We start from the raw sequence: 14,118 nt of genomic DNA, 5'->3' as shown, positions 1-14,118 counted from the left end.
CCACTGTAAATCCAGTAACATATCGAGAATGCTCAGGGCATTTTAAACTGAACCTTTAGTAATAAATAAATAAATAAGGAATCAACTTCTTTGGCACTTTAGACCAGTGACCAAAGCCAGGGAGCCTGTTGAATATGCTACTATATGCTTTTTATTTTTGTGGGCATCATGCATTTTTAGAATGGTTATATATTTCCCTGAACCAATGTAATATAAAAGATTTACTGTTACAGTTTGTGTGTGGCCAGGCAATGGCATATGGAAAACATGTTTCCTGCTATTTAATTTAATTACTCCAATCACGTGCCAGCCCCAGGCATGTCATTCTGGACCTCTGAGGCTCTTTGTCTGTCAAAGAGATGGACAATATCTTGGCTTTGTTTAGTTGCTCTGCAGGCTGCAGATAAAACCACTGAAATACTGACTGTTTGTTTAACCAAAACTTTGCATTTTAACCATTTGGCTTTGATTCTTTGTTTTACAAGAGAAGATGACATTTTGGCCTTGGTGAGCTGAAAAGGAAATATTAGGGATATGAAGAAGAACTGTCACTTTCAGGGCTTAATAGATGAAAAAGAATACTCTAGCCTTCTGGTCAGAAATCAGCTTTGTTAGCAGAAACCTAAGACACACATCACTGTTATTTTAGAATTGCCTATTAGCAAGGGCAGCTGGAAAAGTCCTGTTTATAACTGCTCCTTTCTAATATAGTTAGCTCTTCATTCAACAGTTCCAGTAGATTTTTGTTTCTTTCATCTCAATAGATGAAACTGTTATGGGTGAAATGAATTAAGATTCCATAGCAAATACTTATACCAGTACTGCTGCAGCCAGGTATAAGTTAGCTTTTATGTTAACACTATACTGTTATTTTTATGTAAGAAATATCAGCAAGTGACACCTTTAAGTCTTTAGACAAAAATTGAAGAGCAGATAGAGTACTCCATTCATATGCCAAACTCCAAATCTACAGAGAACTTAATCACACACTTAGCCTTAAGGATATGCTTAACACCACCACTTCCTTCACTTGTAAGCAAGTACTCTACCTTTTCCTGCAACCAGAATATTAAAAGTATTTAAGACTGCATGAGTACACTATTTCTAAAAATCATGTTGTCAGAAGAGGAAGGAATAAGAACCATCTTTTAAACAAATTCCATCTTATAAGGTATTACTAGATATAGAAAGACTTGCCAACTAATATTTTTTGAAATTATTGAATAAACTTCAGTTAGTGTGTTTCACAAAAAAATTAATGTATTTCTGTATACAGTAGAGTGCCAGCATCCTGCCACAGTAGTTTTTGAACTATATAATGTGGAAGAGGATGGGTAGATGGCCTATGAATATGCTCTGAAGAAGTCTGCATCATCAGAGGGAAACATTGATGGGATGACATGGGATGCATAAAAGGAAAATGACCACTTAACAGTTTTACTTAGTTCTGATATTTCTCCAACTGGCTCTACTTTACTCTGTTTTCTAGCTGAATCAATGAGATCTAATAGGTAACACTTATTTCCTCTAAGGTTCACAGTACAGCAATGCAAGAATTAAAAATGTTGTTTACAATGTGCTGAATTAGAGCTCCTGTCCCCTTTAGCTTTGAGCTAACCACTAGATGACACTACTTCCCACTTACTTAACAGGTGTGGGCATGTATTCCAGTCTCCTCATGTAACAGTTCATATATTTACATGCTTCTCGACCAAAGGACTTCAAAAAGAACATTATACAGGAATTGCCTTCACTACTATACATTTTGATGAATTTTGTGTAGATATACATAGGTATTTAGGTGTGTGCATGAAGGTGTATGTAAGCAGCACATGTCTTTGCATTTATAGAAAAATCATAACTCACTGTGTGAGTCTTTAGCATGCTGTAACTTAGCAAGTGTTGATGACAGCTGTACACAAAAGAAACCAGAGGAAGTCCAAGAAAAACTTAATAGACTGGAGTTTGTGGAGAACATTCCCCTTATCCCCTATCTCCTCCCCTCCCCCAAGAAAAGATACTGGATTGGCTTCAATACTGTGATTCTGGAAAGACTGGGCAGGGAGAAAAATATCCCACTGAGAAGTGAGGCAAGAGTATGCTGCACTATTCAAGTCCAAAAATGACAAAGTGTGAGGAGGAGAGAGACAGAGAAGTGCTGTTATGCATATCCATAAGGCACTGGTTGCTGCGGTTTTTGAATTAGGAAGAATGAACTTTGCAGAAGGATGTGTGGAAAGAATCCCACGTTTTTAAAAGCCTGATTTCCAGAAATCCAGAAGCTCCAGACTACTTGAAAAACAGATCCTCCAATGTTACATTTATGCTTCTAAATTGCATGCATGAGAGCATGAGGATATGTAAGTGGAGTAATAGCACCTTCAGATACATTTTTATTTGTGTCTGTGTCAACAGGCATCTTGCTTTCTTAAGATTCATTTCAATGATTTATAACCCATTTTCTCTATAAGTGCTATAGCTCTAATACATGTGTGGTGTGATATACTTAAAGATTAATTTAAAGGGCTATACTAAAATTTGTCTTCCAAATCAGTTTGTCAACTGTTAGTGCAACAATGCACTACCGATAATCAAATTAAAAATAAGAATTACTTCTTGGTTTAATAATATATATTTGAAATATTATAATTCTTCTTCATTTTTCACTTATTTTAATCCTGATCTCCCACAGCTGTAGCAATGTGGGTTGGCTATATCTTTATCTCCTATCACATTAGCCATGTACTTCTGTATTCCTGTTGAAGGTGCCCTGGAAGCAGGGAAAGTGAGACTTCTTGCCTTGGAATTATGCTCTTCAAAATTTCCATTTCAAATTCTATCACAACTCATTTTTTAGCATTATTTTTTCTGTTTTAGAAATACAAAAAACTTCTATATACATTATAAAGTATAATGACGTTTTAGAGTAATATGAAGTCTATTCCCTTGTCTATCTAGCACTAGCTCAGTGAGGAAGGTATTTTTGCTAATAAGCTATTTATGTTATATCAAGTATATTTCATGAGACAGAAATCAAATTGCTGATTTGTGGGGTTTCACAAGAAGTTCCACGGCTTTAAGTATCAGTTTTGCTGTCTCTATGCAATAGTTCAGTTAATGCAATGTTTCCTGTAGTTCTGTTGAATGTTTGAGAATTGAATTTACAAATAAAACCACTCCCACTCACAAGTAATTTCTTCCAGCTTACAACAGTGCAAGTCCATCCCTATAAAAGAGCAACAATATACTATAAACAGCACCATACTTGCAAAATTATGTTTTTAAGTAATTTGTCAACAAAAAAGAGATATGTTTATCTGTTGGCAGCCAACAACCTAACTAGATCCATGTAAGAACTGAGATTTTCTCCACAGTTTAAGCATGCTGAAGTCCACAGAAACAGCAATGCCTGGAATCAAGGCTACCTAAATTGCAACCATAAGCAAAGTAATCAAAATCAAAGATATGGTTTTATCCTGCACATGTGCTATTTAGACAGGTTAATTTATTGGGGATTATGGATCTGAGGAGAAAAATATAACTAATTTTAAACATAAAATAAGAGAAAGGCTGAGAAGTGAGATGTTAGCCAAAAGTTTCGCTTGTTTATTAAAATGCTGTCTTGCATTTAATCTAAACAAGTATAATTACTTTTTCAGACTTTGATTTCCTCTGCTAATCTGGTGCTTTTACATTTCATTTAGACAGGACATTTATGTGAATTGCTTCTTTTTCACCAATTTCCTACAATTTCTTAAATTTGTCAGTGAATATGTTTGAGGAAAGCCTTAGGAAGGGAAAAAGTTCTCCACTATATTTTTGGTTAAGTATGTGCTACAGGAATTTTAGCTAGAGCGTACCAAAGCAAGGAAAGACAAGAAAGCAGCTTATCTTCACACCAGAATCTGGAGCTTGCTGCAGTAAAAACACCCTCTTGATGCAGATGCTGCCTGAGTAATGTTCCCTGCTCAGTCTGATTATAAAAGCACACGGTGTGAACTTTTTCATTGCTTTTGAAAGGGGAGAGATAAAAAAGTTGCTTCAAGGTACCTTTGTTCTCTCCTTCTGACAAAAGGGCTTTAAGTTATAGTGGCCCAAGAAATGCAGTACTGTGGGGCTAATCTCTTCCCTTTCTCAGGGCTGGGAAGGGAAAGCTTAGGACGAAAGCAGCATAGCATACCTGCTATGCTTGTGGAAAAGAAATTATGATTTAATGATGTTTCATTCTTGCCCTTTAGCAAAGGAATTCTTGTTAGCTGGATCTGACATGGAGCAGGAAAAAAATACCTTGCCCCAAGTAACTAGAAAGGCAGCAAAGTACAAAGTGTGCAAGTAATCAGATGGATGTGAGCCAGACTCAGAAAGCAGAAAGTAACCTATGCAGCTTTGCACAGCCCTGGAAACCAGGTATTCATAAAGTCCCCCTTCCTCTCTAACTCCATGTGTGACTGAGGCAGCAGGAGCAAGCATTTTGATCAGAGCAAATGCTGATGGAGGGGATGAACAGCCAAATACGCCTTTGTTGTGAAGCTTCCTTCATGGCTGCAAGGACACTTGTGTGCCTTTTGACAGCTGCTGTGAAAGCTCTGGTCACATAATCCAAAGTCACTGCATTCAGGTTATCATTTCAATTACCTTGCTGAAACTTCTGCTTCCATACTAACAGATTAGAACAATCTACCCTGTTACAGACTTTATCACACTCTCAACTCTAATGCATAGTCTGGAGTAATGCAGTTCAGAAACACAGTTTTAAATGGAGCATATACCAGTGAAGTCTGTTTTATTTTCAGTAAGGAGAAAAAAAAGTTACCATTCTGTGCACAGGTATTCAGGCAGTTTATAGCAAGGAGTTGTTAGAAGAAGTTACTACTTCCCCAAAACTTTTAAAATAATCTGAAGACAACACTATTCAGGATTAAAGAAAGCTCTATGACAATTCAGTGAGATTTTGTTCTCAATAGATATTAATTTTGTCTGGAATTTTCAAATCTAATTTTTACCTAAGACAGCAATGGTCAGGTTCTTCCTCTACGTAGAACCATGTGGTGACATTTCTTGCAAGGGTAAGGCACGTTTCTTAGCTCACAAGGAATGTCAAAGACCACACAGGAAAAACAAACAAACAAAACCATGAAAAAACCCTAAACCAACACCAACAAATTATCAAGAAAGAAAAAAAGGCAAATATACAGAAACAGAAAAACCCATCAGCAGATACAAAAAAAGAAATGGCTTCAAGCTTGCTAGAGAGAAGCTTTTGAATGTTGAAAAATAAAAGCTGGAGCTGTATGAAAGTATTTCTGTGAAATGTGTTACACCTACAGCACAATCCCTTTCTAGCAGCTGCTCATTTTACTAAGATCGTTGTAATAGCTGGTTTTATGCACTTGAGGTAGCCAGTAGAGTCCAAGGCAAAAGATTTATAGTTTGCTCTGGGTATAATGGTATGAGAGGAACTAGCTGCCAAAAGGGACTGTGATTTGAAGAGGGCGCCTTTGGTTTGGTAGGTGGTGTATTTCTTCTGTGGCTGGAGTTCAGTAGACAAGTTGTTTGATGCACTGGCCAACGATAACTATCTTGGGAGTGGGAGAAACCCAAATCTTCCAAGTTTCAAGGAGAGAGCAGAATGAAGTACTTGGGTATGTGGAACAAAAAAAAAAGGAGATGACAAACTCCATGGCAACATGAAGTAGAATTCATGGGGCACTTTGTGGTCTATCACTTAAAAAAAGTAAGATTTATTGACCCCCAAACCATGGTAATTTTTTGTATTAAATGGACTTCTTTTGAAGACTAAGCTGCTTGAGAAAAGGAGACAGTAGTTTTGGAATGGAGCCCTCAGCCTTAGGAATAACACTGCTGGTTTGGCTCTGCTTCCAATATTGTTGCCTAGTTTAAAGCTTTTCAGCAGGATTTCGCTTCAGTCTGATGACCAGCATGAATCACTGTGGAGCAGATTAACACAGTGTTTTCCCAAGTGTCTAATCTCATTTTAAAATCAGAACACAAACAGCAGCAAAGCATCCTGAAAACCCATGGAGTCCTAGGAGCAACCTGAAATTCAACCCCAGTAGGCATTTACACTACCTCGGGTTCCAGGGCATCACTTGGACTATCCAAAATTCTTGGAAAGTTCTGACATTTCTGCCTTGACCTAAAGCATTACCTTTGCATGCTGAGTGCAGCTCTTGGCTTGCCTGTGCAAGTGGTGTCATGTGTATAACATCTTATCCTCTAAATCCTGCCTGCTGAGTGGATTCTTCCTTTCAAGCTCACTTTTTATTGCTAGAGCGAGAGTTTTTGGAGGAGCTGTGTCTCTATTCCTTCTCTTTTGCTCCAAGTTTTTTTCTGCTGTTTTAGCACTCCTGAAGTCAGGGATGAGCTTTGCACTTTTGAACCAATGTCAATCCTTCCAAGAGGCAAAGCCTGAGAGACACTGATTGAAAGTTTGCTTAACAGTTTGCATACCTCTACAAGGAGACCAGGCTAGGCAAATGCAGATTAAGGTCTTTTCAAGTTAACCAGAAAATTCTCTTCCTGTTGCTGGATTTGGCATTTTTGACATCAAGAGATTAATCAATATAATTTAAACAAACAAACAAATGAATCTGTGGCTCATGTATGAAGATTAGGAGATATAAAAAGAATTAGGAATTATAGCAATAAGTGACTTGAAATCACTGATGCTGAAGATAATGTGCGCAAAAAGGGACAAAGGTAAATGATGTGGTAGCAAACAATAAAGCATGTATAGATTTGGAGAAGCAGAATTTAGGCATTAAGCATGCTTCAACACAGTTCAGGTCATTGACCACCACAACAGACAGGAATCTCTATGAAGTAGTTTTAAGTAAAACCACAAAAAAGTTTAGGCCTCTATTTTGAAGACACCTACTTGTCTGTAAGTGTGGGGGTCACGACCTCGGAGGTCCATGCAGGTGATGCAAATGCATTCTCTGGGATCTAACAAAAACATTTGTTTGTTTACTTCAGTATGCAAAAACAATTACAAAAGAGCTCATGTTTGAGAAGAGCCCTGTATTACTTCTGGGGGGGACTGCAGGCCCATAGACTGAGGGTGGAGGTACATCCCAAAGGTACTTTATTGACTGAGGATTATTATATAGCTCTCTGTGTATTAAAGGTTGATAGCTTTGTTTAAACAAGAAGCAACAATACTAAAATTGGTATGAAAAATTTCTACCCGTCTGTAACCAAGGAATGAAGTGCGAGTTCCTTAAAAACATATGATATGAATGTTACCAACAGCATTTTGGATATATTATAAATTAAAATGAGCACAAGTTTTTTGCATGTCACTCCACTGCCTTTTCTCATGTTACAGTTAGGTCAGAACTAAAAAAGATACAAGGACTGTAGTAAGTACCGTAATATAAAATTATATGTTGATTTTTCCATGGGCTATTAATATCTTGTTACTGCGAGACTGTACTGGTTGGTGGTTTCTGGCTTAGTGGTGTTTGGCTTGTAGGTAAAGGAAAAAAGGAAAAAAAAATAGAACAAGACCACCTCTGACATGAATACTGACCTCCAACTGCTATTTTATGTAACTTATTTTTGGTTATTTCCCCATTTTTACATTTAATAGAAATTAAATAGCACTATATTTTCTTAGTCTGTACACATTTTTGTGCATGTTCAAAATAATATGTGGGAAATACTTTTATCTTGCTTACAAGTTTCACTAGTATCAAGAACAAGACTCTCTTAACTTCTGGATCCTGGCTGGTATTCCAAGGGACATTCCAGTGGATGAGAGAGTAGAAGATGTACAATTGCAGGTAAAAGGGAAGAGAATCACTTTCTCTCACAATCAGTCACAAGGGATTGTGGAAAAAGTAGTGTATGAGTAGTGCCTAATGTGCTCTCCTAGGGCAATGCCCCTTAGACACTCCAAACACACCGTCATAATCCGATCTGCTCTTCTTCGCCTCTCTAAAATATCTGAATTCCTAAATATCTAACAACAAAATGTTGCAGAAATTCCACTTTTATCTTTAAGACAAACTCAAATTTCCATTTGGATGGGAAATAACTCAGAATTAGGAGACTGAAAATGTTACCACATAGCTTGTAAAGGTTAGTGGTATTTAGTTATTGATATAAAAACCTTCATGAGGGACTGCATTTGCAGGGGGTTGCTAATAGAATACAGAACCTTTCGCCTTTGGGTCACTGGATCAAATCTGTCTCTTGTGGGTAGTGACCAAAGTTCGCTACAACTTTAGTTTTCAGTGCCCTATATAAATTATATATGTAGAAACTAGAGATGGAAAAGATTTGTTACAGCTTGCCAGCTATCCCCCTGGCAGTACAGAACTGTTCTCTCTAATGTATTTCCCTATCACAGATTTTCCAGTTCCCAGTTTGTGCTGTCCACCCTGCAGAGTAAAGCAGCTGGTATTGATATCTGAGTTTAACTGGGTCCTGGTGACCTCCCCACTCTGACACTGCAGCTGCAGGAGGAATTTGGCAAACACCTCTCTGCTACCTGCCTCCATGGGAGCACTGAGTGGGCAGCAGCCCAGCGAGCTCCCATATCCCCCACTGATGCCTGGCATGGGGGAAGCGAGCAGAAGTCTCAGCTCCTTCCCATCTTGTGCAAAATACCTTAAAATACAGGAGGATTACTGAATCTCATTTTCACTGCCTCGCTTATCCCTCTTTAAAGCCCTACCAGTGTCCCTTCCACAACCAAACAGCTGCAGGTCATAGTTCTAAATTGTCAGGCTGATGGATTAGTTCGGGTAGCTAAAGGGAAGGCCAGATATTAGTTTAGACATTGATATGGACTAAAATTTTCCCAAAGTTTGGAAGAGATTTGGAAGCTTGAGTAGGGCTTCTTTTTGATTTAAATGAAAAGGTTTGAACCCTATTATCTTTTACAGTTTCCATTTGCAAGTGATTAACTATGTTGCACAATGCCCATTATGAAGTGCTAGGAACTGGGTACTGACAATATTAAGGTTAGTCTTGTAGGGCATTTAATGTCTACTGCTGGCTCTAGTGTCATAGATGTACACAGCCTTGAAGGCTTAAAAAATACAACAAAAAACACTCCACAAAAGAAACCCAAACAAACCAACAAAAACCCCACAAAACCCTGTACAGTGACCCATTCCAAAGCAAAATAGACATGCAATAATTAAAACAGTTTTTACTATCTAAAACAAGAGTCAAAATGGGGGTTACTTTGGGCTACTTAAACTTGCCCACCATTGAGTGCCTCAAGGTGCAAGTTGCAACACTGAGACAGCTAGAATTTAAGTGGGATTTCCTCAGCACTTCTAATTTTGGCCATATGTGCCTGTCCCACAAACTTTATAATCCAATGCTTCCTGCTAAAATTCTAGTAGTATAACTGCAGCCTATAAAGTATCAGAGTATTTTTAGAAAAAAAGCTGAACTTTGTTGCTGTTGCTCCCTCGGTGCCCCAGAGCCTGAAATGCCAGTGAGGGTGACGTGTGGAGCTGCCCCCATACCCAAATGTGCTGCTGCTGGCAGGTGCTGCTGGAGCTGGAGGAACACAGCTTGCTGCTGCTGCATGGCCACAGCTCAGCACTCCCAAGTACCCAATAAAACACCAGTTTCTCCATTCACAGTGCAGCTAACAACTGCTGTGTTACCAGAGTTAACTTATTTCTGCTATTCACAGTGCCAAAGTTTCAGCTGCTGAAAAGTTCAAGTGATCCTAAAGAAAGATCCTTTGGGATTCAGAAAGTTTACCATCAGGTGGTTTAAAAGAGAAGAATTTAAAACAAAGGAACAACAAACAGGAACACAAGAAGTACCACAAAAATGGCAGTGAATCTACAAAAGGGACACTCCACATTTTTTTCCTAGGTAAAAAAACCCACAATCCTGTGTTGTGAAATGTCTTCTTAAAGACAGATTTAGAGAATGAAACTGAGGGTTATAAACTTGTAGCCAACAAAAGCAAGAAAGGCTGGAATGTTGGTAACCAATTGCAAGCACAGGATCCAAGCAAAACATCTTGAATTGCTGGTACTGTAATAAATTACAGTTTTCACTTTTGTATTCTGCAAGTGAAAACAGCACTAAGTCAAGCTTGAGAGAGGGAAAGTAAAGGATGACCTTTTTAATTCACCCTCACCCATTACAAGTAGAGGAACTGTGACATGGAGCAGTGAGAAATGAAAATACAACACCCATCATTGTGTGAAGGGACTGATTCTGCTCCCATGAAATGGGGTTCTTGTGTTGCTGAAGAGTTAATTGTCAGGTAGCAGTAGATGAAAGCCAAACCGGGCTCTGGGATGGTCTGCTGTGGTGGCTGTTATCTCATTTTCTTCCATGGATTAATTTTCCCCTCTTTAACTTTAATTAGATAAAAGTCTAGGGGTGGGAGGTGGCCCTGGAGTGCTCAAAGGGCACGAAATGGTCAAGAGCTGTTTTCTCTCAAACTTTGATTAGCCTATTTGATAAGTGATACTAAGCACCCCAATTGGTTAATGAATGAGGGGTGCCCTGAGGTAAATGGCTGGAAAATTTAGCCTCCCCCACAAAGATGGTGAGTATGTAAACTTCTGTCCTTCAGTTAGGTGTCTACCGTGGTTAGGAGTAAGGGTGATTTATATCCTATCTGGGTCCTGGAGTGTATCTACATTGATTGACTCTCTTGATCTTGACATCAGTCACTTCAGCTTTCAGAGAAAGGGGGAACATGGGAGATAATGAAAGCTACATTAAAGAAGGCCTTAACATTTATGTAAACGTTATTCTATCTTCAAAGGCAGAACTATCTTTCAACAGAGAGGAGATTTATTTCCTAGTTGAAAATATTAGAAAGTGGCAATATATTTAATATCAAACCACTAATGTTGGTGCTGGTGTCAGCCTTTAGGCTTTGTCTCTTATTTGTTGACTAAACTGCATTATAGTCAAAGTTTTACTGCATACTGCTTGCAAGTACTGATGCAGGCACACTAGTGACTTGTGCAAAGATACACCATCCTCTCCCAGTGGGGAGAATAGGGAAGAAGAGAGAGAAAGACAAAATTAAGAGTTTGAAAAATAGAAGCAGAAGTGTAGAGGAAACCATTTGGAAAACTCATATGTTACTTTGTATTGAATGTAGGGCTTTTATACAGGTAAACCCATGGCAGTATAAACCAGACACATTTCAACATTTAAATAAAACTAAAATGCACTTCTCAAATGCTCCCCTAGGGAGTATAACTTAAATAGTAAGATTTCCCTGTCTGGTTGCCAGCCTCCCCTTGGCCTGGAGAAGAGGTGGCAGATTTGGGGCATGCTGGGGCAGGAGGGAGCCTGGCAGGAGCTGGCAGTGTCCTCTCTCCGCTGAGTGTGTCACCTACCAGGCAGCTGCAGCACAAACACCAATTAAAGGACCATTTTCAACAATGCTGAGCAGAAAGGTAGTTTGCACAACCGAGAACCAGGGCCACATCATCACCATGAGAGGCTGAAAAAGTGCACAGACCCCTCTGGATAAACATGTCTAACTCTGCTACAGAATACCATGACATTCACAACATCAGGAGGGCAGCACACAAAGTGGATGAGAAACTGTTATTCAGCAAATCCTGCAATATTAGATTGGGGAACTTTTGCTGAAATTATGAGGAGATAAGTTATAAACATGCAACATTTTTGTGTGGTGGATTTTTTAGGTTTGGGGTTTTTTGGTTTGGCTTTTTTTTTTTTTCCCTTTGCAACATGAGTAGTGAAATTCTGAAATTTGCTGCCATGGAAGATTTGAGAATAAGCAGTACAAAATAGGATTAGACAAATTCATGGACAACAGGGTCGTAAGCAGATATTCAAGGAAAGAAAGAGGGATGTCCCTCTAACATCTACAATGTAGAAATGGATGCTGGGAGGGTATGAGGGGAATAAATTAGAAAGGGTAACAATGCTCATGTGCTCTCACTAAGTAGCTTTTCCTATTGTCTGAGACATTATTGGTCATGATAGACTGGCCTAATGCAGTAAGGCGTTTCTTATATTCTTATCATCATAAATCTTTTTTGGCTCATCTCATCCTTCAGTTATAGCCAAACTTACATTCCTCTATTAAATTTGTGTACTAGTTTTCTGTCTAGCTTTAGGGTAAAACACATTTCTGTTTCCTTTTCCTTGAACCATGAATTATCTTTGTCAACAAGACAAGCCTTTTCTGTTTTTAGCTATGGGTCCCAAAATGCTTCAAATCTATCTTCACAACATGCAAAATACACTAGTATTCCTGAGTAAAATACTGTCATTAAAAGTGCAATAAAGTGGTAACTTACAGAAAATTAAGATAGAGAATTTATAGCCCAGCATCATCTTATTAAATATACCAAGAACTAGGACTACTATGTAAGGCTGAGTAATTGAGGGAAAAAAGAGTATATCTGTGGGAAGTTTTTGTATTATCTAGTATGGTTTTAGGCAGAGGGCATGCAAATAAAGCCTTAGTTGCTAAATCCTCTCTGTGATGTTTGGTAACCAGCAGACATAAGACATAACATTTGCACTCTAAATGGAATATGATCCTCTGTCTGGGAGAACTGGTCATTAATATGCAACCTGCAGAACTGGGATATTTCTGTGGTAGTGAATAATTTCTTTGCAGTGAAAACATTAGCACAAAAAATACATAGCAAGGTGAGAAGGAAGAGGAAGTTGTCCTTGACTTAAACACAGAAATGCAGAATTACACAATCTAAATGAAAAACTTTATCAGTAATAAGAAGTCATGGAATGGGAAGCATGCTAATCAAGAAAAGCGCAAAAGTATGGTCTTCACAATCTATAAACCATATATTTTACTCAGATAAAGGAAAATGAAAGGGCTGGTATCTTGCCTAAATCCAAAATGACATGACATTAAAACACCTGGTCAGAACAAGGTAGCAGGAAGCACAAGTTGTTTCTTGGACAGCATTTCTAGACAGATAACTTCTACTGAGTGATAGCTCTAACATTATGCTAGTTCTACTATATTCCTTCACTCTCTTTTTTTCTGCAGAACTCAAACAAAGCTGGAAGTGCTAGCCTCCCACCTAAACGAACCTTTAAAAAATAAATCTAAGAATCAAAGCACAGTCAAGATGGCAGGAAAAAAATCCTCTGCAAGGAACTGCTGCTGAGGTGTCTCCCCTGTGTTAAGGGAGTTGAGCTGTACTTGACTTTGAGGTTTCAGCACTCCCTCAGTCTTAAATAAATGGTTCGTTCTGGCAAATGAAAGAAAACCACACCTGACTTTACATTCATACCTGTAATTTCCTCAGGTCCACAGTGTTATTCTGAGAGAACAGACAGCCCATGAGCAGAACTGCCCAATGTATTTATTGACTTATTCTTAGAGAAATAAACAAGCATGATTCCTGCACTGGAGCTGCTGAGCTGAGAGATAATATCTGTATATCTGCGCAGACATTACGAGCGTCTAGATCAGATTTTGATTCTTCACTTAGTGACCAAAAGTCCAGACTCATAGAGCAATTCCTAAATTACAGTCCCAAAGACTCTTAATTGCTTGCTACAGGGCAGGCAAATCCCTGTCACCAGCCATCAGGACATCCACTGGGCAAACAGCCCAGCTAAGCAAATAGTTTGGCTTAACATACACACAAGCCCACAGCATTAGATGAGAACCACACATGTGCATAAAATCTGCTCTAGATGAAAATGCCTACAGAAAACTGTGTTCATGATTTGTTAGGGTGTAGCAAGTACTCAAGGTGATAAATCATCTCTATTTCTCCACCCATCTTCCCCCAGCTGCACAGTGACTAAATACCTCTATCAACCAGGCTTTAAGTCAAATCAAGCTTTAAAAAATTCCTCTTTCTTAATGCTCTAACATGCATGGGTTCACAAAATTAAATTACAAAATTTTTATCTGTTTGGGATCAGCCCTGTTTCCTCCTCCTTGTGTTTACTTTCCTTCAGTAGCTGACATCAAAATGTTTTCTGGAATGCTGAGACTAAATAAGTTATGCTTAACTCAATATCTAATATAAATAGCCCTGGGGAAGCTCCAGCAGAACAATCATAAAAGCTACAGTTTCTTTTAATAGCTTGCCACACTTTGCTGATATAGTATTTCTCTAATCACCAATC

General features: G+C 38.4%; 1 protein-coding gene across 1 annotated transcript in view; it reads left to right on the top strand.

Moving 5' to 3' along the window:
* HDAC9 (histone deacetylase 9) overlaps positions 1 to 14,118 on the top strand; it is a 275,406-nt gene that overhangs the window by 99,872 nt on the left and 161,416 nt on the right. The gene's annotated exons all lie outside the window — the stretch shown is intronic.

Source organism: Geospiza fortis, unplaced genomic scaffold (genome assembly GCF_000277835.1).
Source record: "Geospiza fortis unplaced genomic scaffold, GeoFor_1.0 scaffold138, whole genome shotgun sequence".
Taxonomy (NCBI): domain Eukaryota; kingdom Metazoa; phylum Chordata; class Aves; order Passeriformes; family Thraupidae; genus Geospiza; species Geospiza fortis.
Note: the sequence above shows the minus strand (reverse complement) of the source record. Positions and strands in the feature narration are given on the sequence as shown.